Genomic DNA, 9,474 nt, shown 5'->3' on the forward strand with positions numbered 1-9,474 from the left:
CCGGCGGCGCGGGGCGGCGGACGCACCAACGGGGCGGCGACACGTGGCGGCGGCGGGGCAAGTCGAACACGTCCAGCCTGAATCGGACGTGTCCGGCGGGGAGAGGTGGAAGACGACTAGGGTTTCGCCCGAATTTTTGGAGGAGTGCACATAGTTATAGGTAGAGGGAGCTAGGAGAGTCCAAATGAGGTGCGGTTTTCGGCCACGCGATCCTGATCGAACGCACTAGACGATAGAGGGGTTTTTGGTAGGTTTTGGGCCAAATTGGAAAGGTGTTGGGCTGTAACACAAACGAGGCCTTTTTGGTCCCTCGGGTAACCGTTGGAGTATCAAACGAAGTCCAAATGGTACGAAACTTGACAGGCGGTCTACCGGTAGTAAACCAAGGCCGCATGGCAAGTCTCGGTCCAATCCGGAAAAGTTTAATCCCCACACACGAAAGAAAGCTAGAAATGACCATCGGAGGAGAACGAAGCGCCGGAATGCAAAACGGACAACGGGGAAACTGCTCAAATGCATGAGATGAACACGTATGCAAATGCAATGCACATGATGACATGATATGAGATGCATGACAACGACAACAACACACGGAGACAAAAAACCCGAACCCGAGAGAATAAAATAACTTAACGCCAGAAACGGCAAGAGTTGGACTACAAATTGGGAAAGTTACATCCAGGGTGTTACAACACTCCACCACTACGAAAGGATCTCGTCCCGAGATCTAGGACTGAAAGAACACCGGGTACTCAAAATGGAGGTGATCCTCGCGTTCCCAGGTAGCTTCACTGTTGGAATGGTGTGACCACTTGACTTTGAGAAATTTGATTGACTTGTTGTGAGTCTTGCGTTCAGTCTCTTCAAGAATATCAACGGGGTACTCACGATAGGAGAGATCTTCTTGGAGCTCAATGTCCTCGAAGTTGACGGTGCGGTCAGGAGTCTTGAAGCACCTTCGGAGCTGAGAGACATGGAACACGTCATGAACATTTGCAAAGTTTGAAGGAAGCTCGAGTTGATAGGCGAGGTCGCCTCTCTTGCTGACAATCTTGAAAGGTCCCACGTATCTGGGGGCAAGCTTCCCTTTGATAACGAAGCGACGAGTACCTTTCATAGGAGAGACGCGGAGGTAAACATGATCTCCGATCTCGAAAGCCAAATCACGGTGCTTAATATCATAGTAGCTCTTCTGGCGGGATTGGGCTGCTTTGAAGTTATCTCGAATGACTTTGCACATTTCCTCTGCCTCTGTGATTAAGTCATTACCCAAAAGCTGACGTTCACTGGTTTCAGACCAGTTGAGAGGGGTACGGCACTTCCTGCCATACAGAATTTCAAATGGGGCCTTGCCCGAACTTGCTTGAAAACTGTTGTTGTAGGAGAATTCAGCATAAGGAAGACAATCCTCCCACTTCATGCCGAAGGAGATCACACAAGCCCTGAGCATATCTTCAAGAATCTGGTTGACACGCTCGACTTGACCGCTAGTTTGAGGATGGAAAGCTGTGCTGAAGCGGATGTTGGTGCCCATGGCCTTCTGAAAAGAATCCCAAAACTTGGAGGTAAAGATGCTGTCATGGTCTGAAGAGATCACCTGTGGAATACCGTGCAGAGAGACAATCCGAGAGGTATAGAGTTCCGCCAATTGAGCTGCAGTGATCGACTCTTTGATAGGCAGACAGTGAGCCACTTTGGTGAGTTTGTCGATGACAACGAATATAGCGTCATTGACATGCTTGGACATTGGAAACCCAGTCACGAAGTCCATTTCAATGTGGTAAAACTTCCATTCTGGAATGGCAAGAGGGTGGAGGAGACCCGCTGGCCTTTGGTGTTCTGCCTTCACTCTTCTATAGATATCACATTCGTTCACGAATTGAGCAATCTCGCGCTTCACTCGAGTCCACCAATAAGCCTGCTTGAGGTCCTGATACATCTTCGTACTCCCAGGGTGGATGGAGAGGAGAGAATTGTGAGCCTCGTTCATGATCACTTAACGGAGATCACCTTTGGGCACAACAACATGATCCTCGAAGAAGAGAGTATCCTTGTCATCAAGGCGGTAGCACTTGTACTTGGGTTGACTCTTGGCAATCCCAATCTTCACCTTTTTCACCATAGCATCAAGAAGCTGGGCTTGGTGAATCTGATCTTCCAAGGTAGGAGAGACTTGAAGGTTGGTGAGGAAACCTTGAGGAACAACTTGCAGATTAAGTTTGCGGAAAGCTTCACAAAGCTCGGGTTGATAAGGCTTGAGAATAAGACTGTTGCAATAAGCCTTTCTGCTCAATGCATCAGCAATCACATTGGCCTTGCCTGGAGTATACTCGATACTCGGATTATACTCTTGAATCATTTCGACCCATCGAGTTGCCTGGGGTTGAGATTAGGCTGAGTGAAGATGTACTTGAGACTCTTGTGATCTGTGAAAATGTCCACTTTTCTTCCCAATAAGAGATGTCTCCAAGTCAAAGGAGCATGCACAACTGCCGCCAACTCGAGATCATGAGTGGGGTAGTTCTTTTCATTGGGCTTCAACTGGCGAGAGGTATAAGCAACAACTTTCTTCTCTTGCATCAACACTGCGCCAAGACCTTGGAGAGATGCATCACAAAAGTCCTCGCACGGCTTGGATTCATCAGGCGGAGTCAGAACTGGAGCAGTGATCAGTTTCTCTTTCAAAGTGTTGAAAGCAATGTCACACTCCGGAGACCAAACGTACTTGACGTGCTTCTGGACAAGATTTGAGAGAGGATTTGCGATCTTAGAAAAGTTTTCAATGAATCTTCGACAATAGCTTGCGAGACCGAGGAAGCTATGGAGTTGCTTCACGTTCTAAGGAGGTTCCCAATTCACAATTGTAGACACCTTCTCAGGATTCACGGCAATGCCCTTGGCAGAGATGATATGACCAAGATAAAGAACCTCATCGAGCCAAAATTCACACTTGGAGAACTTGGCGTAGAACTGGTGTTCCCTGAGCTTATCGAGTACCAAACGCAAGTGCTTGGCATCATCTTCCTTGTTCTTCGAGAAAACCAGAATGTCGTCGAGATAGACCAAAATGAAGTCATTGGTGTAGGCGTTGAAGATGAAGTTCATCATGCGAGAGAACGTCGGAGGAGTGTTGACGAGGCCAAAAGACATGACAGTGTATTCGTATGAACCATAGCTTGTCCTGAAAGCCGTCTTGGGAATATCTTGCTCACGGATTCGAATCTGATGATAACCCATACGGAGATCAAGCTTGGAGAATACTTGGGCACCTTTGAGTTGTTTGAACAGCTCATTGATGTTGGGAAGTGGGTATTTGTTCTAGATGGTCTTCTTATTCACTAGACGGTAATCAACACAAAGTCGGTCCGTTCCATCCTTCTTCTTCACAAAAAGAACACCACAACCCCACGGAGAAGAACTAGGCCGGATAAGACCCATTCTTTCTTGCTCATCGAGTTGCTTCTTCAGCTCCTTCAACTCTTTAGGTCTGACCTTGTAAGGATGTTTGCACACAGGTTCCGTGCCAGGCTCAACCTCAATAACGAATTCAACTGGCCGGTGCGGAGGCATTCCTGGGAGCTCTTCTGGAAAGACGTCTTGATATTCGCAAACGACTGGAATTTGAGAGATGGCATCCAATTCACCCTTCTCATTGAGAGAAAACAGACGGATAGTATTATCCCGAGCGGCAAAGACAATTACATCCTCAGACGAATGAGTCAATTGAATCTGCCTGGCTGCACAATCAAGCTGAGCCTTGTGCTTAGAAAGCCAATCCATCCCGAGAATAAGATCAATATCCGAGTCACCGAGAACCGTTGGAGAAGATAGAAACTTGTAGTCACCCAAAGTGATAGAAACATCCGGAACCATCATACTAGAACTCAGACGCTTAGCTAGAGAGACGACTTGCATAGCTCTAGGTAAAGCCTTAGTACTAAAATTGTTCTCCGATGCAAATGGGAATGACATGAAGGAATGCGATGCACCTGAGTCAAAAGTACTTTTGTAGGAATATCATTAACTGGAAGGTTACCCATAATCACATCTGGCGAGTCCTCTGCCTGAGCTGCATTCAACAAATTGACCTTGGCGTGCTTGGGGTTATGCTTGACCACAGCTGTACTTGCCGATCTGACAGGAGAAGGAGGAGGAAGACGCCTCTGATTGAAACACCTATTGGCATAGTGACCCTTCTGTTGGCACTTGTTGCACGTGACCTCTGAAAGTGGACGGTGGTACGGAGCACTTGATCTTGGAGCTTGAGACGAAGTCTTGTTCTGAAAGCCAGGGTTGGGTGGGTGGGAAGATCCACTGCCACCTTTGCTCTTCTGCTGATACGGCTGACGGAACGGAGGAGGAGGAAGCCAATACTTCTGCTGCTTGGCCACTTGAGTAGAGGAAGAAGGAGTAACATCTCTGACTCGCTTCTTGGAAGCATCACACCTCAGTTGAGCGGCCTCTTGCTTCAACGCCATGTTGTAGAACTCATCGTACCTCAAAGGCTCAAAGAGAACAAGAGCGAGCTGGATTTCTTCTCTGAGACCACCCCTGAACTGGTATATCATGCTCTTCTCATCAGGTACGTCCTGCTTGGCAAAGCGGGCGAGCTTCAGGTTGCGGAATTCCTCACGCTTGCTTTCAATCACGCTCTGAGGAATATGATGAGCTCTGAAATCTTGACGGAATTCATCCCAGGTGATAACACGTACACCTCTGGAATCCTTGTACTGCTGGAACCATTCTACAGCTTGATCTTTGAGTTGGAAGGAAGCGAACTTGAAAAAGTCCTCAGGCCTGACGTTACTGCACTCGAAATGCTTGCACAGATCCACAAGCCAATCGTAAGCATCGGTTGCCTCAACACAATTGCTGAAAGTCTTTGGCCCATTAGCAAGGAACTGGTTGAGTGTAGCAAAGTGATTCTGATTGTTGCCTTGGTTCCCTTGGTTGCCTTGATTGCGCTCTTGAAGAATTTGCATGATCAACTGTGTGTTTGCATTGGTTGCGGCCATCACAGCTTGCCATGCCTCCGGAGGAGGTGGAGGTGGTGGCGGATCAGGATTCGGGGTCGTGCGCGTTGGAGGAGCCATCTTGAAGAGGTTGACATCCATTAGCACATTGATAGACAAATATTGAAGCTGAATCCAACGGAATGAAAATTGCAACATATAGTCTTCACATCCGAACAAAATGAACGAATGCATTCCTCTTGAAATGGTCACATATCCACAAATTGAGAAGCCACGCAGAATTAAGGTAGAGAAATAATTCAACAAGGTACGGATCAAGAACGAATAATCGGTAAGAAATCCCAATCTCAAACCAACTATCCGTGGAAGAAGAACTAGAGCTACTAGAATTCCCACCTATGAAACTCCCGAACCTTTCCGGTTATGCAATCAGGTGTTGGGGATACAGGGGAAGCATAATATCTCACCCAAATCTAGCAAATCCTACATCCAGCTGTATCCATCCTTCAACACATACCCGAGAAAAACTTCGGAAACCATCTACCTCAACCTTCGACAAGCATCCGTTATACAAGTTATGGCGATACTCCCGAACTCCTGCCCCAGTACTGGGTGGCGTCGAGGTTATCTCACCAACGAACTGCATAAAAGAGATTTTCGATGTCGGCATACTAAATCAGGTATTCCACAACTGCAACGATAAAATTATGACGACAACACCTCAGAGCTCAACTCCCCGGGACACTTCCACAAAACCCCTGACAGGAGGCACCAAGACAATGTTCTCATCATAAAACCATCGGAACGATTCCAAGATACCCGCGTGATCCTAAATTTTTTTTTAGTGAAATTTGAAAAGAGAAGAGTCAAAACTCTACGTCAGGATGCCTTACCAGAGCGATGAGGAGACTTGGAAGTAAAAAGAATTCCTAAACTCTCTGATATATAATTCCTAAATGACTCAAAAACAATTTCTAGACACAACTCGGTCGCTAAAAACGATCAAGCAATGGCGCTCCTAAGTTCGGGGAAGGATCTGATTACCAACTTGTAACACCCTCGATGTGACTATATCTCCCACGTGTCGAGGCACGACTTAGAGGCATAATCACATTGAAGGCATATGTCGCAAGTTAGGCAATCTTCACAACATCCCATGTAATATAGATAATAAAAGGGGAGATAACATAGTTGGCTTACACTCGCCATGTCAATCAAGTACATAAATAACAGTACATCAACCAAACAGTCATGGCCCGACTACGGCGCCAAAATAAAAGATAACCCAATATGCGACATGGCCCCGATCACCCCCAACTGGGCACCACTACTGATCATCAGGAAAGGAAACATAGTATCGTTGAGAGTCCTCGTCGAACTCCCACTTGAGCTCGAGCGCGTCACCTGGAGCAGAATCATCAGGCCCTGCATCTGGTGTAATAGTAATCTGTGAGCCACAGGGACTCAGCAATCTCGCACCCTCACGATCAAGACTATTTAACCTTATAGGTAAGTCAAGGTAAATATGTGGAGCTGCAGCAAGCGACTAGCAAATATGGTGGCTATCCTGCTCGCAAAAGAGACCGAGAAGAGGAGGCAAAGCGCGAGCGAGAAAACTAGAGGACAACCTGCGCAAACATTACTCCAACACCGTGTCCACTTCCCGGACTCCGCCGAGAAGAGGCCATCATGGTAACACACTCAGTTGATTCATTTTAATTAAGTTAAGGATTCAAGTTATCTACAACCGGACATTAACAAATTCCCATCTGCCCATAACCGCGGGCATGGCTTTCGAAAGTTCAAATCCCTGCAGGGGAGTCCCAACTTAGCCCATGACAAGCTCTCACGGTCAACGAAGGAATAGACCTCCTCCCGAGACGTTCCGATCAGACTCGGTATCTCAGTTCTTCAAGACACTTCGATAGGTTAAAACAAGACCAGCAACACCGCCCGAATGAGCCGACAAATCCCGATAGGAGCTTCACATATCTCGTTCTCAGGGCACACTTAGATGAGACTAGCTACGAGTAAAACCAACCCTCAAGTTTCCCCGAGGTGGCCCCGCAGGCAGCTCAGTCGGACCAACACTCAGAGGAGCACTGGCCCAGGGGGTTTAAATAAGATGACCCTCGGGCTCCGGAAACCCAAGGGAAAAAGAGGCTAGGTGGCAAATGGTAAAACCAAGGTTGGGCATTGCTGGAAAAGCTTTAATCAAGGCGAACTATCAAGGGGTTCCCATTATAACCCAACCGCGTAAGGAACGCAAAATCCGGGAACATAACACCGATATGACGGAAACTAGGGCGGCAAGAGTGGAACAAAACACTGGCGAGAGGCCGAGCCTTCCACCCTTTACCAAGTGTATAGATGCATTAAGATAACAAGATAATATAATGATATCCCAACAAGTAAATAAATGTTCCAACAAGGAACGGCCTCCAATATTCACCTGCAACAAGCAACGCTGTAAGAGGGGCTGAGAAAAGCGGTAACATAGCCAATCAAGGGTTTGCTAGGGCATGGTGGGATAGAGGTTTGACATTGCAATTTGGGAGGCTTGAAAGCAAGTGGTAGGCATCGTAGCATTGGCATAGCAAAAGAGCGAGCATCTAGCAAACCAAAGATAGTAGTGATTTCGAGGGTATGGTCATCTTGCCTGCAAAGTTGTCAGAGTTGACTGGATCCTCGAAAGCAAACTCAACGGGCTCCTTGTTAGAGAACTCGTCTCCCGACTCTACCCAAACAAGACAAACAAGCAAACGGAACATAATCAACCACGTGCAAGGATCAAACAATATGATGCAAGGATGGTATGCTATGTGGGATGCGATGCGGGATGCATATGCAACATTTGACAAGGGATGCATGAACCTGGCCTCAACATGGAAATCCAAGCGTGCCATTGGAAATATGAGATGAAATCGCTTGAAAACGATATAAAGAACGCCGGAATCGGAGTTATGGTTTGGAAATGGCAAGCAATTCAAATATGACAGCGGTCTGCGATTTACAGCAAGTAGCCATCTAAATGCAACAAGATGAACATGCTACAGCACCCAAACATGGCATAAAAATACATGGCAGGGATGCATTCAAGATGCTTAACAAAAGTCTAGCTCTGAGCTACAGCCAATTCATCCATTATCAGGTTCAAACAAGCATGGCAAAAATGCATATGGCAAACAGATCTCAAACTTAGTGAAATTAACACTTGTCTGGAATTTCAGATCAGTTAGCACACTTCGGAGCAGCAAAACTACATGCTACGGGACCTAAACATGGAAAGTAAAGCATGGCATGGAGCTACTCAAAGAGCTTAACAGAAGACCCTTAGTGGCCTTGAGCCAAAAGGGATCAGAAAATACAATTGCAAGCATGTGAACATGGCAAAACATAATCAGATCACAGACTTGGTGAAAACTGGAGCATGCTGAAAACAGATATCAAGTAGGCATGTTTACGAGCTCGATGTACTCACCACGAAGTAAGTCATGACAAGCTAAGCATACACCCATCAAGAATACACAAAATTCAAGCTAGACATGGCAAGAACAATAACATAGCATGCACGGATCAACTACAACATCATCGGCAAAATCGCTAACAAGTAGACAATCTGCCCAGATTCACGAAGTAGCAAAAGTAGAGCTCGATTGACTCAAGATAGGGTGCTCCATAATTGCAAACAAAGACATGGATGGATAGAGCACTACAATATTAACAAAACATCCTTACTGATCATCCTCAAAAGAGGCACGGATCACTAGGAAACAACATGAACATATGGCCATATGAGATAAACAGCTCAAAGACTTAGTGGAAATGCTATGTCCCTGAAATCAGCACTAACAAGTGCACCACTTTGCAAGCTTGTGCTAGTCACCACACACATCACAAAAATACATGGGTTGCACCTCTGGAAAGATGGCAAAACCCTTAACAAAACATATGTAGAGCTCATGGGCATATCATGCACACAATAATCATGGAAAAAATGACAAATATCTAAATGGAGCAGCAGATTTGACAATTTACTCAAGTATCCCTCTTGTGACAGCATTTCGGGCATCCAGATGAACTCAAATGAAAATGATGCAATGGAATGAAATGATGTACTCTCTGAGGCGAACATTTTGATATGCTATATGCCAAAAACGGAGGTACAGATGTGGAGTTATAGCATGATGAACAGGAGCATATGGATCTGAGATATGAGGACTTAGAAGAAAAAAAACCACCTCGCGGATCTAGGGTTCGGTGGCACGTGGACCGAGGCGGCGGCGGATCTCGCCGGAGTTGACTCGGAGCTCGCCGGAGAAGGTAGGGGCGGCGGTGGGCGGACTTGAAGCGGGGGACGGCCAGAGTTGGGCTCGCCGGAGCCACCGGAAGAAGAGGTCGGCGCGGTGCGGGCGATGTGGCGCCGACGAGGAGGCGCAGCACCGGCGCGGTGCATGGTGGTGGTCGCCGGAGCGCGCGGCGGCGCCGGGCGGTGGGCGGC

This window comes from Triticum aestivum, chromosome 2A (genome assembly GCF_018294505.1).
Source record: "Triticum aestivum cultivar Chinese Spring chromosome 2A, IWGSC CS RefSeq v2.1, whole genome shotgun sequence".
In the NCBI taxonomy this organism is placed as follows: Eukaryota; Viridiplantae; Streptophyta; class Magnoliopsida; order Poales; family Poaceae; genus Triticum; species Triticum aestivum.